Here is a 17315-nt window from a genome sequence, read left to right as displayed (position 1 = left end):
TCTCTCTCTCTCTCTCTCTCTCTCTCTCACAACACCCTGGCCCGGCTCTGAAACATTCTTTCCATTTCAAAGATGAAGATACTAAGGCTCAGAAAAAAACAAAATGTCAAGCCTACATTCCAAGCCCTCAGCTCCAACCGGGCAGAGCCGGGTTTCTAGCCTTGATGGGGAGTCAGGCTTTGCCATTCAAACCCCACCTCACCTACTTCAAGGCAACACTACGCTTCCACTATGATTTCAAACGCCCAGGAACAGAAACTGCCGTTGCATCTTTGGATTGTTATGTTTAAGGGTGGTGCTGTGTTATGCTGAACTCATGTCTGACTGTACGTGCCTCTCAAAACACCACAAATCATTAGCTGCTTTTGCCAACACAATCTGCTTCCCCAACCCTGCCCCCAACCCCCACCCCGCCCCATGGAGCCCTGGGCAGCCCTTTCTGCCACTGGCCAGAAAGGCACCCGTGAGGTGAATGTCCAACCTTTTCACACCTGTGAGAGGAACATGAAAACATTTTGCAGACCGAGAACGAAACCAACAAAAAGTACTTGGCCACGATGAAAGCGGAAATTAAAATGGCATTTGGGGGCTAATACACTTACCTTGCGCATTGCCAACCCAATTCAATTCCTGTCACCACAAATGGTTCCCCAAGCCCTGCCAGGAGTGATCCCTGAGCATAGAGCCCGAAGCAAGCCCTGAGCAATGGTGGGTATTGTCCCCTCCCCCCCCAAAAAAAAAACGCAAACATATCTGCAATAAGAAGCACTGGGGAGGAATTCAGCAAATTGGAGGGCACGCCTAGAATCCTGGGGGACCCCAAGTCACTGAGTTCAACACCTGACATCACATGGTCCCCTGAGCATAGCCAGGACTGACCCCCAGCTGCCAAGGCTGGGGCAGACTGTGAGCACAGCCAAGTATAGCCCCAGACATACGTATGTACATGTATACACACACACACACACACACACACACTCACACACATACACAAGTATTTATCTATCTGTATGCCTGTTGTTAAGTATGCCTGTTGTATATCACTGTCCCCAACAGTCCCGCCACGTGGCCTAGGCATACCCAGTGTTAAGCGGCAGTGACTCTTATGGACTGGCAGGAAATCTCTGTGGAGCCCCATGGGTCCGTGACCACTGCTCTTCACCTCTCCTTTGGATTCTGTCATTCTGCATCACCAGTTTGCGCCACTGGTGCTGGGATGACCCGAAAGGATGACCGAGACAGTAAGAAGTGCCGATGTCCACAGGCCTGGCTGGCCAGGGCTCAGTGCAAGCTCCTGTAGCTAATTTCCTGGGTTCATGTTGTTTGGGGGCCACATCTGGCCGTGCTCGGGACTTGCTCCTGGCTCTGCACTCAGGGGTAACTCCTGGGGGGCTCAGGGACCACATGGGAGCACAGAGACTGAAGCCCAGTAGGGTGCATGCAAGGGAAACTGCTCTACCCACTGTACTATCTCTCTGGCCCCTAATTTCTAAGCAAATCCTCCACTATCATTAAGACCACCGTCTTTTACTTCCTTCACCAGCAACTGACGAGGGATAGAGCGGTCTGGGTTCATTTGCTCAGGGAGTCACAATAACTCTCTCCCTTATTTATTTCTTCCCGGGGGCTTCCAAGCAGTGATCAGGGCACTCAAAGGCTCCTCTCCGTGATTCTTGGCCAACCTGGCTGGGGGTGCCGGGGACTGCCTTGGGCAGCCTGATGGTGATGCGGCGGGAGCCGACATCCAAGGGGTCACCCAGTGATGCTCGGGGACCATGGAGCACGTGGGGCTGAACTGGGGTCAGCCACGTTCAAGGCAAGTGCCCACATCCCTGGCCCAGCTCTTGGTGTTCCCACCCCGCCTTGTTGACCGTATTTAATCTTTTATTTCTTCTCTCCCTCAGGGGCCTCTTGTGGTTTCCTGTCAGTTTTCCAGGGGGCTGTGGAAGGAGCAGCAGGGAAGGAGAGGGCGTGTGTGACGCGAGAGAGCATTGCTTTGGGATCCAAGAAGGCAAAAGCAATCTAGCCCAGACAGAGCTGGAGCAAAGGCCCAGAGCAGGAAACGCTGCTGGGGAGAGGGGCTGCAGGGGTGGCGGGGGCGGGTATGCTCACCGGGAGGGCCCTGCGTCCTGCTATGCCCAGTGGCAACCTCATCCTCCAGTGCCGTCACCATCAGCCCTGACATCCAGGTGGGAATCACCCATGACCTCGGGGTAGGGGAAACCAACCTTCAGGCTCCGATTCTAGATGGGGTTGATTTAGTTTTGGGTGAATGAGGGGTCCTAGGGATCCCCTGTCCCCCAAACCCTCCCTTCCCCAAGCTGATTCCCAATAGTGTGCCAGTGACAAGATCTCACTCAGGAAGCATCTGACAAACCTGTAGCCGGGGCCCAGGGAACAGTGTGGGAAGGCTGTCGGGGAGGACGCACCCTACACAGTGAGCACGTGGCAGCCAGGGCCAAAGGCTCGACTCTTCCGTGAGGCAAGTGTCAGGGGCTTGAGCGAGAGAAGGGAGACTAGCCCCCTGTTTCTACTGCCTGGGGGCAGACCCAGGTGGGGGGACGCTCCAGAGGCTGAGGCCCTCTGAGGTGCCCGTGGACACCCTTGGACAGTGGGCACGACTGACCCCGTGAGCCAGCAGCAGAATCCAGTGCAGAGACTGCTAGGGATGGGAGGCGGACGAAAATGGGATGCAAGAAGGGGGTGGGGGAGGCCAGGCCAGGTGGTTATGGGGACACCAGGACCACTCAAGGGCCCTCAGTGACAGTCCCATTCTGGCTGTCATGCCAGGCTGAATCATACAGCCAGGGAGGGGCACAGGAACTGTTTTTTTTTGTGGGGGGAGGCAGGGAAGTGAAGGGGTACACAGGGCTCCTTGCTGGCTCTGTGCTGGGCTCACTCCCGGCAGTGCTCGGAGGACCATAAGCAGTGCTGAGGACTGAATCCTGTCAGCGGCACACAAGGCAGGTGCCTTAACTCCTTGGGCGCTATCTTTCAGGCCCCCAGAACCTGCTTTTTAACTTCTGGAGCAGATAAGGTTTGGACATGCTGTTTCCTGGTGTGGACGTTTGCTAAGTCAATCTGCTAAGGCTGTGGTAACAAATGACCGCAAACTGGCCACACCGAATCCTTGTGTGTTTGCTCCTGGTTCCGGGACCCCCAGCCGGGCAGCTGCCCCCTCCCCCACTCCCAGGCCGAGAAACCCTCCTGCCTCTTCCTGCTTACTGCGTCCAGGTGTCCTTGGCCGGTGGCTCATCCCTCCCACGCCTGTGCCTCTCTTCCCCAGCCTCGCCCTCTGTGGACCTCTCCCGTGTATCTCATAGGACTGAGGGTCTAGCCCCACACCCAGGAGGAACCCTGCAAGCACCAAGATTCTTCCCAAAAGAGATTCCCTTCAGAGCCTTGGAGGAGCGCTCCATCCAACCCACCACAGACCCCAAGGCTCAGCACAGTGAATGAGACTGGGGTTCCAGAACAGGAGAAGAAGGAAGGAGGAGGAGGAAGGAAGAGGAAGAGAAGGACGAGGAAGGAGGAGGAGGAGGAGGAGGAGGAGGAGGAGGAAGATGGGGGGGGCGGGGAGGAGGGAGATTGCTATTCCAGGCAGTCTGGGCAGCCCCCAGGACAGGGGCACAAGAGTTCCCAGAGCCCAGAGCCTCCTGAAAGTCCCTCAGAGGAGGAAGAAACCACCACGGTGGTGAGTGAACAATGTGAGAGGCCAACCTGCCCGCAAGCTGCCTCAAACTTAGGCAAGGACACACGCCATCTCGCCCATAGAGAAACGCCCAGAGCCACGTCTCCCAGAACATGACCCTCCGAGCCTTCCCAGGTAGGCTGCTCCGGGCCCAGAACTCTGGGGCCTTCTTGGAATAGGGCAGGAAGATCCCCTTTTCTGTCTGAAGGCCCAGCAGCCCTCAGCGCCCCGACACACACCCTCTGACTCAGAAACGGCCCAGCTCCACAGCTGAAATTCATCACACTGCCAAGACACCAAACTGTCTCAGGGATCTTTTAGTTCCCAGGCCATGTGGCTGCCTAGGTGACATCTCCAAATTTCACAGCACTGTCAGCCCATTTGATGGGAAAGCCGCACCGCAGACCACCAAGCTCAATGAGCCCAAACACAGAAGGGCCCGGCGAGCACCACCCAGCATGGCAGATCCTCAGACAACGACCTTGGTATCATCACCATGGCATACAATGATCACAAACCGACTCTTACTGATCTAAGTCATGAAATTCCATTTGCGTTTGTGTTGCAACAAACAACATGAAGTAAATTTGTTTGTGCCTGCAAGGGGATAGGTTGGGGTGGCGGGTGGGAAACTGGGACATTTGTGGAGGGAAGGGCAAACTGGCGCTGGGATTGATGCTGGCACACTGAATGCCTGAAACAACTGCATTATGAATAACTTGGTAAATCGTGGTGTTTTAATAATTAAAAAAAAATACAGGTGAGGGGGCTGGAGCGATAGCACAGGGAGTAGGGCGTTTGCCTAGCATGCAACCGACCCGGGTTTGATTCCCAGCATCCCATATGGTCCCCTGAGCACTGCCAGGAGTAATTCCTGAGTGCAGAGCCAGGAGTAACCCCTGTGCATTGCCGGGTGTGACACAAAAATTAAAAATATATATATATATATATATATGAGGGGCTGGAGCAATAGCACAGCGGGTAGGGCATTTGCCTTGCACGTGGCCGACCCAGGTTCGATTCCCAGCATCCCATATGGTCCCCCGAGCACTGCCAGGAGTTATTCCTGAGTGCAGAGCGGGGAATAACCATAACCCTTGTGCATTGCCTAGTGTGACCCAAGAAGCAAAAAAAAAAAAAAAAAAAAAAAACAGGTGAAGGCTTTAAAGGGTGGAGAAAGCCCTCACTCAGCCAATTCACTTCCTGAAGGAATTCGGGAAGATGCGGAGGATTTCTCCAGAGGTGCTGACCACCTCAGCTCCCTGGGAGCTTCCTGCCTAGATGGGTGTCCCCAAGGTGGCGTGGGATGGTCAGTCTATGTCTCTCAACATGCTTCCTCAGTGGCCTCTGGGGCCCCCACACTCACGAAAGGTCAGCAATGCCTCTCCTCCCCACTGCTCATTTTCTTCTTCTTTTTCTGTCTTGTGAAGAATTTTTAAATTCATTTATTTATTTTTAATTTTAATTTTCATAAAGCTGTTCACAATAATTGATTACATTCAGCATTCCAACACCAATCCCACCTTCCCAACACCAATATTTTGAAGTTTCCCACCGCCATTCAAGCCTGCCCCACCAGCAGATGCTGGATAATTTATTTTGTATTGCTTGTTATGAATAGTATAAGATGTCTGTAAGGGTCTATCTCACAGTGATTCAACAAAAAAGAAAAAAGTAATAATAGGAGATGTCGCCACTTCTGCGGCCTGGGATTCTAAAAGTTTAAATAATTTGGGTTCAGTGCCATCCCTGTGGCAAGCTGCTCCATTCCGAGATTCGTTTGAGAGTCTCTGGGTCATGGCCGTTAATGCGCTTACATGGTGCCCAGAGGCCGTTTGTGGATGTGACAGCCAGGACGCCTGGAAGGATGGGGAGGTGGGAAGGGATGGCCCAGTCCCGATCCCTTGAGGCCAGGCGTTTTCAGTCACTGGTCCCGCATACCTGGGTTCTTCAGCCGATTTATTCTCTTGCGTGGGGGACCTGGGTAGGGCTGTGAAGACTGGTCACGAGGGTGGCGGTGGTTGGGTTCTGGAGGTTTGTGGCTACCGGGGTTCATCTGATGCGGGCGGAGAGAGGATGCCTGCGCCCACCTGAGGGGCCCCGGGGAAATCAGCCTGGCACGGTCTGGAGCCAACCCTGCAGCCGGCTGCCTGGTTCCGAGATTTGCGAGTCCCGCCGCTCATTTTCATGGCAACACATGTTGCCATCCGAGTCTGCACAGTTGGGAGGTGTGTTCCCCTGACACACAACGATTCTGTCCTCTGACACAGGAAGCTCCCTCTGTGCCAACAAGGTTTCCACAGCCAGGTCAGTGGGGAGTGTGTGAGCGTGTGCATGTATGTGAGTCGGAGTGTGAGAATGTGTGTGTGTGTGTGTGTGTGTGTGTGTGTCTGTGTGCATGTTCACTTTTTTTTTTTTTTTGCTTTTTGGGTCACACCCAGCGATGCTCAGGGGTTACTCCTGGCTCTGCACTCAGGAATTGCTCCTGGCGGTGCTCGGGGGACCCTATAGGATGCTGGGAATTGAACCAGGGTCGACTGCGTGCAAAGAAAATACCCTACCCGCTGTGCTATTGCTCCAGCCCCGCATGTTCACCTTCATGTATGTGTTTAGAAACAAGGCCCAGGGCCCAGCATGGTCAGGGGCCGGCAGATGGCAAATGCCAGCACTCAAAACTCTCGCTCTGTGGATCCATAAGCCTGACCTACAGGGACACCCCCCAAGACTGTCCCAAAGTGCCCCCTCACTGGCAACTGTGAGTGATCATCTCTGCCTGCCCACCTCTGGGTCATCCTGAGCATCTAGATCCGTGTTCCCAAACACAGGCGCATGCCTCGGCCATGTTCCTTGCATTAGCTGGCCCCGTGTCTCAAGGATGCATGGTCCCTCTCTGTTCCCTGCCTGTGGACACAGCTAAGGTATATAATCAGGGTTGAAAGGAAAAGCTGTGGGGTGAGAGAGAAAGCTCAAGCTCAGTGGACAGGGAGAATGACCGGTGTGGGTGGGAACCCAGTTGGGTCCCTGGCACCACACAGCGAGTGCCCTGAAGACGGCCCCTGTCACCACCAAGCCAACCACTGAACTATGCGGTCAAGTGGACCGAGTGTCAACTGGGTATCAATCCCAGGACCCCAGGCATCACTTAGGAGACACCCCCCCAACACACACACACACACACACACACACACACACACACACACTACAACAGCATCAAGGGCAACCCAATTTCCTCACCTCCTGGAGGAATAATCGCTACGATGGTGGTGTCAGTGACAACCAAAGCTGACATTTACTGATCACTCTGTACACGCGGGCCCTGTGCAACACAGGCGGGCTCGCTTACACTGCGAGAGGGGTGGAGACGAGGAGGGGCTGGAGAAGTTTAGGAAAAAAGAGCCGGCATTCTAAATTCCAGGATGTGCAGAAGGTCAAGCCCGTGTCAACAATGAGAGCAGACAATTGTCACATTGTCCCAGGTCCAGGGGAACTGGGAGGTTGCTAACTGGGATAACGAGAAAGCATCCCTGGGCAAACGGGTCTGCTCTGGAGCCTGGGCTGGCGCGCCAAGCTTGCTGCTATCGACCCCGAAACTCTTCACAGGGCTGGCTCTGTCTAGCCGCCCCGGGAGTGACAGGGCCGGACAGGGAGGGGCTTCCTTTGTGGGGTTCTCGCCATTCTGTCCTGAGACAGGCACACAGAGGGGCAAGATGAAGGTGGCTCCGTGCTGACGCCTCTCAGACGTCCCTGGACATCCAGGGCATGTCCTGCCGCTGACCCTACAGACTCAGCCTGAAGGCCAGGGGTCATTTATATCCCCAGTGGCTCCTTTGTCTTCCGGGACTCGGGCAGGGTCCTCGGGCCCTGAACTTTCCTTGGGCTGGATCTCCAAGGGTTCCAAGCCCGGCGCACTCTGCAAGAAGAGACGAGGCAGGCGGCCACTAGGGCAATCCAGACGGGCGGGTGGTGGGAGGGTGGCGTTCTGTGACTGTGGGCAAAGGAACAGAGCCCAGAGACTGAACTCCCGGGGCCCCACAGCATGTCAGTGACACGCACCCCAACCCAGTTTGCCACAACCTAGCCACTCTTTTTTTTTGTGGGGGGGTCACACCTGCAATGCTCAGAGGTTACTCCTGGTCTCACCTCCAGATGGAGCCCAGCTGCGGCAGGCGGAGAAGGCGTTAGGGTCTCCAAGTTTATAAATTAGGGTCCAAAAATTCTGATTAGACCCTAGAAGGTGCTAGGGTCTCTGGGCTTATAACTTAGGGTCCAAAATTCCTGATTAGCGCGTCTGTGGCGCCCTCGCTCACACACTTCCTCTGTGCCGTCTCCCACAATTCCTCCTCGCTGTGCCCCGGCCCCTGCCCACCTCCCATGGCCCCTGCTTGCCATGCTGCAGCCTGAGAAAGGCACCTACTCCTGGGGGCCCCGAGGCTGGCCAGCTCTGAGGGGGCGGTCAGGGACCCTGGCTGTGTTTCTAACACTGAGCACAAAGCCGTACGCAACGGACTCCTGTGAAAGAAACCAAACGGGGAGATGCCGGTGCCTGGCAGGAGGCCTGGATCCAAACCCTGGCCCCTGGGCAGCTTCCTTCTGTTTTGTTTGGGGGTGGGGTGCCTCCCAAGGAGGAGGAAGGGGTTCTGCGGGAGATGCTCAGTCAATAAGGTTGAAATGCAAAGGATGGGAGATGCAACACTGCACAGGGCCGTGGTGCTGGGATTGCCGGTGTCACACTGGTAGTGCTCAGGGGTCTCCACTGGGGCTGCCAGTGAATGCCTGTAGGCCCACGGAACCGGGGCTTGCACTCAGTCTCTTAGCATAGACCCTAACCACTGGACTCTCCTGCTCCCTCACCAACTTTGAGATGAGGGTCTGTATGTATGCACACATGCGTGTACGCATGCACACGCACATGCAGGGACAAAGCCTGGAGCACGTCTGTGAAAAAAAAAAAAAACATTGTCTACATTTTCAGAAAGTTCCCCCAACCAACCCAAACCCACCGCAGATGAAAAACCCACAACAGCCTGTTTAGGAAAATTACGCTTTAAATAGACTCGCATGAAAATAAGTTTTCGGAAGAACAGGCCGTTCTGTGAAGCCACTCGAGTTTCTGCTTGCGCTTTCATTTGAGAAAACAAACACTCAGACTCCGGGGCGGAAGGATGCGAACTCAGAACACAGCCGCCACCGCCGCCACTGCCGGGGTGGGAGAAACCAACCGGGGGCTGCGGGACCAGGAGTCACAGGACCAAGTGTCCAGCGGCACCGAGAACGCCTCAGCCCCGTCATGGACCCAGGCCACGGCGACATCAGGGCCTCCTGCCTTGGGGGAGGAAACGTGGGTGCATGTGCTTGTGTGTCTGAGCTTCTATGTGCGTGCGTGTGTGCCTGCGTGCATGCAGCATCTATTTGTGAGCCTGGAAGGGCAGATCCCCGGTGCCTTCCTCAGAGACCGGGAGAGGCCTGGCCGAGCAGTCCCCAGAACGGGTGAGGAGCGCGCAGGCCTTATCAGAGACGCCTTCCTCAAACAGAAAGGCCCAAAATAGCCCGTCCCCACGTGGCCAGTCACTCTGGGCAGATTTCCTGAGCGTGTCCAAACAAGAAGCCTGGAACAGCATGAAACCTTCGCTCCAACGGCGGCTGCTGGCTGGGGAAGGGTGTGCCACCCGCTGCCCCTTGGCCCTGCTTTCTGCGGGGGGGGGGGGCACGGGGGGGGGAAGGCTGGGTGTGAGACTGCACCCCCACCCGCGGGAACCCCGCTGGGCCCGGGTGGCAGGAGCTGGCCCTGCAGAGCTGCTCCGAACTGCACACCCAGGCCTGCGCTATTCCACAGCACCCAGGCCTCAGCTTCCTCTGGGGCGCCCTGTTCCTCCCACTGAAGCCAAAAAGTGTGCACAAGACAGCTCCCGGAGAGGGCAACAAGGCCGGACCCCCTGGAAGAGAGAGGGGAGGGGAGGCGAGCCCCTGGAGGTAACGGCTTCCGGAAACGGGCACAGAGGCTCACCGGGCCAGAATGCAGGGATGGCAGCAAGGATGGAGCAGGACACAGCGGAGCAGCTCTGAGAACTGTCCCTTTGGGCCAGGAGAGAATCATGTGCTCTTGGAGCTCTTCACCCCTACACACACACACACACACACACACACACACACACACACACACCATGTATGCACACAACCCGCATCTCAAAGCCAGCAAGGGAGCAGAAGAGGGCTTGTCAGTTTGGGGCCAGGGTGCCCTGGTGGTGTGTGTGCGGGGGGGGAACGGGGTAGCTGCAAAATGGCACGTGGGTCCCTCTTCCTGGCCATGGAGCGGACAGCCCTGCTGTCTGTGATCGACGCGACAACCTTCAGGCACGTGACTAGGGACAGCAAACAAAGGAAGTAAGGTCACACCGCAGATCAGGGCCCAGGCGGGAAGGGAGGTCTGAAATCACTTCATCCTGCCATGACAACCCCCCCCCCCCCCACATGCACCCAGCCATGGGCTCGAGCTCCCCACCCCCACAGGCTGTGAGCGATGTGCAGAGGGGCTTCGAGGGCTGTGCCCCGTGATGGCGCATTTCTTCCCTCCCAGACTCACATGGCTGCACAGAAAAAACAAGAAGGGGGAGCGGGGTGGCACTGCCCCGCCTGGGTTTGACTCCCGGGCGGCAATCATCCCTCCCAAGCCTTGACAAGGTGGGCCTGGAGGACACTGAGCCCGCCCTGGGGGCCCCCACCCTGCACGGCTTCCTCAGGCCCTTGCACTGAATGACTGTCTGGTTGGCAGAGAACTGCCGGGAGGACCCACTCCGAGGCCCCTGAGCACCCCTTGGGAGCTGCCTCCCAGTCCCCGAATAAAAATGTACCTAGAGAACAAGGCCTGACAGGGGCAGAGGCTAGCCCCGTGTGAGGCCCAGGGCAGAAGCTAGACCGCATGAGGCCCGGGACTCTCCCAGAACACCAGCGGAGGTAGCCTTGGGGTTGGGGTTTGGGGCGAGGCGGGGAGGGGGTTTCTCCAACGCTCCTGACTGGAGAGGGAAGAGCATATGCTCTTGGTGACCAGAGCTGGCATGAACTGCACACTCGTGCGGGGCTCACAGGGGGTGGTGGTTGGTGGGTGCCCAGTCACGTGTGGGGGTTGTGTCCCCCGCCTGCCTGGAGGCCCGCTGTGCCGGGAACTGCCCTCTGCTGCGGGGAGTGTCTGGACTGCGTAGAGGACACTGGGTTCTGGTCGTCCTCGGCCACAAGCCGTGTGACCTTGAGCACGTCCGTCTCCCCAGACTTGCCTCCCCTTATCTGGCCGAACAGGCAGGCTCGAGGGCTTCACAGATTCTTTCTAGCCGGGATGTCTCCATCCCTCCCTCAGCCCCTGCGGATTCAGCCCCGGCCAGGCAGGGTCTCTGGTTCCGAGCAAATGCCCCCTCCCAGGAGCAAAGCCTGGCAGCGCCTCCGAAGCGTAAGGGGATCGACCGGGCCCACCGCCCCATGGGCTCTGCATGTCAGAAGCTGGGGGGTCAGAGCCCCGACACACGACAATGCCCTGACATCCACTGACCCGGGAGCAGCCCCTTGAGCACCTCCGAGGGCGGCCCCCCAAGGCAAAACAACACCCAAACACTCCAACTGGAAGTGTCAGGGGCAGCGGCACCCCCCAAAGGCGGGCCGGCACGTGGACCTCTGAGGACCACTGGACGGGGCTCTGGAGTCCTAAGAGCCCCCCCGACACGGCGTGAACCCCTACTGCCCCTTTCCCTTTGCTTCTGCCCAGCCCCATCTGCTTTTGCTCCTGGAGGAGGAACAGAATCCGTGCCCCAGGGCTGGAAGGAGCCACAGAAGCAGGCCCCGGCCTTGGCCATCGGGTGTCTCCTACTGGGGTCTTTGGCTTGTCCCCAGCCCCCTCCGCAGGGCTCGGGGTCCTTCCCTCACCCCGTTCCCACGTTCTCTCCCAGCAGGCACTCTGCACACTCCCGGCACACAGAGTGGCCCAGAGAAGGTCCTGCAGCCCAGCGCTGGGCCCGTGACAGTGACGCTCGCTCGTGGCTCTGAGCTCAGGGAACACTCCTGACAGAGCCTGGTTTGGATCAGGTGCTCGGCTCGTGGCCGAGAGGTGTGGTGGGACAAATTCAAGCCTGCAACCTGCCCTTTGCCCCACTCACTTCCAGTAAAAAAAAAAAATCTTGAGGTTACAATAATACCAGGGACAGGGGTGAAGATCTTTCTCTGCCACGTGGGCTGCAGCCTACAGCATTTGTGCCCATGGGGGCCGAGTTCTAACAGGACAGCCGAGACGGGGCGCGAGAGATGGGGGACTGAGTGCATGAGGGCTGTGTTTTCTCCCCTGGTGGGTGATGGGGACTCCAGGGATAAACAGAAATGCCCTGATTCCAGGCAGGCATCTGGGCCAACCAGCACCAGCAGCAGCAAAGCACCAATGGGCTTGAGTAAATTCATCCCTAGAAATGGGCTCAGAGAGCTACTAGGCAGGGAAGGTGCTCGCCTTGCATGTACAGGACCCTGGTTCAATCCCTGGCAACGCACAGGGTGCCCTGCGCCCTGTCACTGTTAGATGTGACCCTATATTTCTTCCCCCAACCCCAAATCAGCAGATCTTCCTATTGAACGACTGGATTCCAAAATGATATATTGGGGGCTGGATCCATAGCACAGTGGGTAGGGTGTTTGCCTTGCACACGGCCGACCTGAGTTCGATTCCCAGCATCCCATATGGTTTCCCGAGCACCACCAGGACTAATTCCTGAATGTAGAGCCAGGAGTCAGTACTGACTGAGCATCACCAGGTGTGACTCAAAAAGCCAAAAAAAATAATAATAAATAAAATGGTATATTGGAAACACAGGGGAAAATTCTACATGCTCAAGACAAATCCATGTCTGATCCTCACTACATTCTCCATCCAGCAATATCTCTGGCTCCATCCTTTCTTGCGCCCAAGCCAAGACGAGAACTAGCACGATGGGGAGGGGGTGGGGGGCGGTGTAGAAAGAGGATCAACTGTTTTCTCATCTATGAAACGAGGCGATCTAGCCTGAAAGTGAAACGATTCCAAGAGGGCAAGAGGGAAACTGGGAGGTAATGACAGAGATGTTATCAACCCGAAGTCAGCGCCAGCGAGAGAAATGCGTCAGAACAGCTTAATGGCCAGGCTGTGCCATGTTATCCCCATTAAATATATTATTAGCAGCAACATTTCAAGTGACAGTGGCTTTGCAGATTCAGGACTCTGCCACTTACTCCCTGGGAGAACAAGCTGGTGTGGGGGTAGCTTTGTGCCACCGAGCACCCTGTCTGGATCCCAGTCAAGCCAGCGCCATCCGGGACCCGCCTGTTGGTAACTTTGTTACAAATATGATGCCCTGTGTTTTAGGAGTCGGAGAAAAAGTGCTGACCGCCAATCCCATTGAGACTGAACCTCAACTACTTCGCTTTATCAGTCTCGGCATTTTTTTTTTTTTTTTTTTGCTTTTTGGGTCACACCCGGCACTGCACAGCGGTTACTCCTGGCTCATGCGCTCAGGAATTACCCCTGGCAGTGCCCGGGGGACCATATGGGATGCTGGGAACCGAACCCGGGTCGGCCATGTGCAAGGCAAACGCCCCACCCGCTGTGCTTTGCTCCAGCCCCCCAGTCTCGGCTTTATTCCTTCCTCTGCTTCTGAGAAATGAACAGTAGATCTGCTTTGGAATGGGCATGCTAATTTCCGGTGCCGATTCCAAGGGGCCTCACCCCAAACCCTACTGAACTTGAATGTCCGGGCCAGGGGCCTGGAGATCTACAAGTTAAAGACCCTCCCAGGTGGATTCCTCACTCACCGTTGCTGTTCACTTAAACGATCACTGGGTAGATCAGCTATGGGGAAGATGCGCTCTTTTCAGGACACTGTCAACCTGTTATAAAGTGAGTCACTGAGACGGCTCTGGATGTAGAGGCACGGGAGGCAGGAGTTTACGTTCCTAAGCGAGGGTGTAGATGGAAGGCGAGGTTGACAGGGGCAGGGACGGAAGGTGCATTAATTGCTCGCTATGGTGAAAGTTTTGACCGGAGTATAATGACTCAATCTCCCAAATAATCCTGTTTGAGTTATGGATGGAAAAAGTTAGGCTTAGCAAGAGGGTAGCTTTTCTGAAGTCACAAGCCTGGAAAATGGCCCAGCAAGGTTACGAAACTCGATTTATCTGACCCCGGGTCCTCTCATTCCATTGCACTAAGCTCACAGGCCCGTGGAAACATGCGTGTGCGTGCACACACAAAGACACCGGCCCGTACACGCATGCGCGCGCGCACACACAGACACACAGACACACACACACACACACCCTCGTGCAACACGGAGGGAGCGAAAGACAAAGGAATCACAGAACCTTTCAACACCCTCAGAGTCAACAGTAAGTTTTTAAAGAACTTATCCTACCAGCAGATATTCCTTAATTGATTGGTTGAGAAGACAATAAAGTGCACAGCCTCCTTTACTAGCCTGAAGTTTGGGAATCAGAAGTGCGTTTGAACAGGGATCCTTGATGTTTGCGAGTTGAAAAGTCTGTGTGTGTGTGTGTGTGTGTGTACGTGCGCGTGCGCATGTGGGTGTGTGTTTGGTGTTGGGGATCAAACCTGGGACCTCACCCAGGCCTGGCAGATCCTTTACCACTCAAGTCACACCAGCAAGCTCCACATTCATCCCGCAAGTCTAGTATTACGCCAAGGACACTGCCCCAGCACTTACCAATTCTGGGGCCTCGCCCCTTCCACTCCAGGCTCCCCCGACTCTGGGAGCAAGCCCTCCCCCAGGCTTCTGGAAGCAGGCTCCCCCATGTTTCCGCTGTCCCCCTCTCAGACTGCTCCCCAGAGTGACCCTGTCCTTTCTTGTCACAGAAGGCCCTGCCCCACGCCCCATCTCTTCCTTCTGCAACATCTCGTCGCTGGGTGGTGTTGCCTCTGGCCTCATCTTCATTTCCCCTAAGCACAGTCCTGTCTCCCTGGGTGGCGTCTTGGTGCCACCCCCAGAACTCAGCGCCACACTGACCATCCAGCCCCTCTTCCCAGGACCCGCGCTCTGGAAATCTCGAGGTGGGGTCTGAGTCCTCCCCGCACCCTGGACCACCCACGTGCCCCTTAGCTGCTGCAAACCGTCGTCCATCTCCCCAAGACCCTTTATCTCCCTTTCCTGGGTGGTGGCAGGGGTTGGGGGGTGGGTTTCTCCTGCTCAGAGTCTCTGCACCTGCCCTCCTAATCTCCCGGAGCTCCTGGGCAAAGCGGCAAGCATCTGCAGTGCCGCCTGGAGGTTACTGCACTCAGCTTCCTCAGGCTGGCTGCGGGCACTGGGCACTTTAGGGGGGCCACCTGCCCGGGGCTCCGCAGCAGGTTTTCACTCAGGCACACTCACAACCTTTTCTCGAAAAGGCCCCGCACTTCCCTACCTTTCCCCTCCTCCTCTTTTCAAACGTCTCTTCTGGAAACGCACATTCTCACTGGCCTGGCTCATCTTATGGATATGTTCTGGCACCACACCTGGCAGTGCGCAGGGCTCCCTCCTGGCTCTGCGCTTAGAGATCACTCCTGATGGTGCTGGGCATTGAACGGGAGTGGGTAGATGCACGGCAAGTGTCTTTACCCCTGAACTATCTCATGGGCCCTTAAATACTATCTTTTTTTTTTCTCAAGAAAGAATCCTGGACTTCAAGAAGGAGCCTCTTCCACCTCAAAATATCTTTGCTGGCATCTGGGGCCCTTGGCTATCGAGTTTATTTCCTCAACCATGTAATAGGGCTAAGAGGGAAGGAAGCCAGAGTTCAGCTCAGAAACTCCCATTCTCTCTAGCTCAGGATCCTGCTCCTCCTCATCTCCGCCTCGCCCAGCCCCCCCCCACACGATAAATATTTGTCACAACATTTATAGAACTCCTGAAAGTTCGCAATGCAGTCAACATCTCATTTGTTCTCGTCAGAGCTGACACCTGGTACAAGTAGCTTTCGAGATTTACAAGCCAATTGCTGTGGCCTGGTGCCATTACGGGAACACTAACCCTGGACCTTGTAAATCCAAGTATCTCTTAAATGACTCCACTTTTGAACACTCACGGTCCTGAGCGGTCCACACGGGCTCAAGAGGGAAGCATTTCCAGTCAAAGGAAGTCCCTTTGCCAAACCACTCTGTTCTCTGCAGAGGCTGAGTGAACAAACAAAAGGCCTTGAGCCGCAGGTGGCAGTAATGGCAGAATCAAAAGTTTAAAAAGCAGAAATCCTGGAGCGGGGGGTGGTGTGTGCCGGGAGACCCTGTCTCCTTAACAGAAACTGAGGAGCATACCCTGCATGTGGTCAGCCCCAGCTGGATCTGTGATACCACGTGGTACCCCAAGCACTGCCAGGTACAGCCCTGAGGGCCCCCTGATCACCCACTGGGTGCCCCCCGGGGTGATCTCTAGCACTGCAGGGCCTGAGCCGCACCCCAGTCTCGTCAGCCCAGGGGGCTAGGAACTGCCAGGAGGTGCATTTTTAAAAAAATATTTTTAAATGGGGGACTGGAGAGATAGTATATCAGGTAGGGCACTTGTCTTGTACACAGTAACCCGGTTTGGTCCCTGTTACCCCATATGGTCCCCCAAGCGCCACCAGATGTGATTCCTGAGCCAGGAGTAACCCCTGAGCATCGCCTTATGTGGCCCAAAAAGGAAAAAAACAAAACAAAGCAGTTTTTTTTTTAAATTTTGTTTTTCTGTATATCTGGTTGGAACCCCTGTTGACAGATCAACATCTTTCTGGAACTAGTGGTCTGGAGAAATTCTAGCACCTTTGTGTCAGAACATCTCTAAGGGCTGAATAAATAACTCCTGGCTAGGTTAAGGCCACACCTGACTAATAAACATGCTGAAACCACAGTCATCATTCGGTCTTCCAAACCTGAGTGGCTCAATAAAAGAAGCCGAAAGAACAGTCGAAGTGAATTCCTAGAGGGCCTGCACATTGCTTTAATAGGTGGATGAAAGTATAAGTTAAGTTGGAGTTGGGGATGGGGCGGAGACCCAACCTTTCGTGGGGAGGCAAAACCTTGACCTCCGTGGCTTCGGTCACTTCCTGCAACTGATCTGGTCGCTTCCTGCAACTAGCTAGAGCAAAGCCGGCGAAGGAGGGAAGGAGAGAGCCTCTGGCAGTGCCCAGCTCGGGTTGGCATTGAGCTCGTGAAGGACGAGCACTTTGCCGTGGACCCCAAAGTGGGAGCCCGGACCTTCGGACTGGAGGTGTGGGCCGTGCTCAAAGCTGCCCGCACACTCCGATTTCTGCCCTTCTCAGCGCTTCCTGCCCTGGCAGGGCACGGCACACAGTGTGGGGGTACCGTGCATGTCCCTCTTAGCGCTCCAGTACCTCAAGGTCCTGAGTGCCCTGCCCTGGGAGTGGACACATGTGTGGGTGCAAGCAGCCTTTGCAGACGCCTCAGAGGTGGAGTTTCCTGGGCTGGGCCATCAGCCTCGCCCACCAACGGCATCTGAGTTGGGTGCTCCCTGCTGGGTCACTTGTCCCTGTGGACACACACTCACAGGCAGCCTGGAGGCCACAGGCTGGCCGCTGAGCTCCGGAGGGCAGGGCAGCGGAGCTCCAACCTCGGCAAGGGCCTCCTGCAATGTTCTCTAAG

At 55.9% G+C, this 17315-nt stretch overlaps 1 protein-coding gene across 4 annotated transcripts in view; it reads right to left on the bottom strand.

The window, feature by feature from the left end:
- The window catches only part of ZBTB38 (zinc finger and BTB domain containing 38), a 55119-nt gene that overhangs the window by 21648 nt on the left and 16156 nt on the right, over window positions 1-17315 (bottom strand). The gene's annotated exons all lie outside the window — the stretch shown is intronic.

This window comes from Sorex fumeus, unplaced genomic scaffold (assembly GCF_029834395.1).
Source record: "Sorex fumeus unplaced genomic scaffold, SorFum_2.1 ptg000044l, whole genome shotgun sequence".
NCBI lineage: Eukaryota > Metazoa > Chordata > Mammalia > Eulipotyphla > Soricidae > Sorex > Sorex fumeus.
This window is presented reverse-complemented; position numbering and strand designations above follow the sequence as displayed.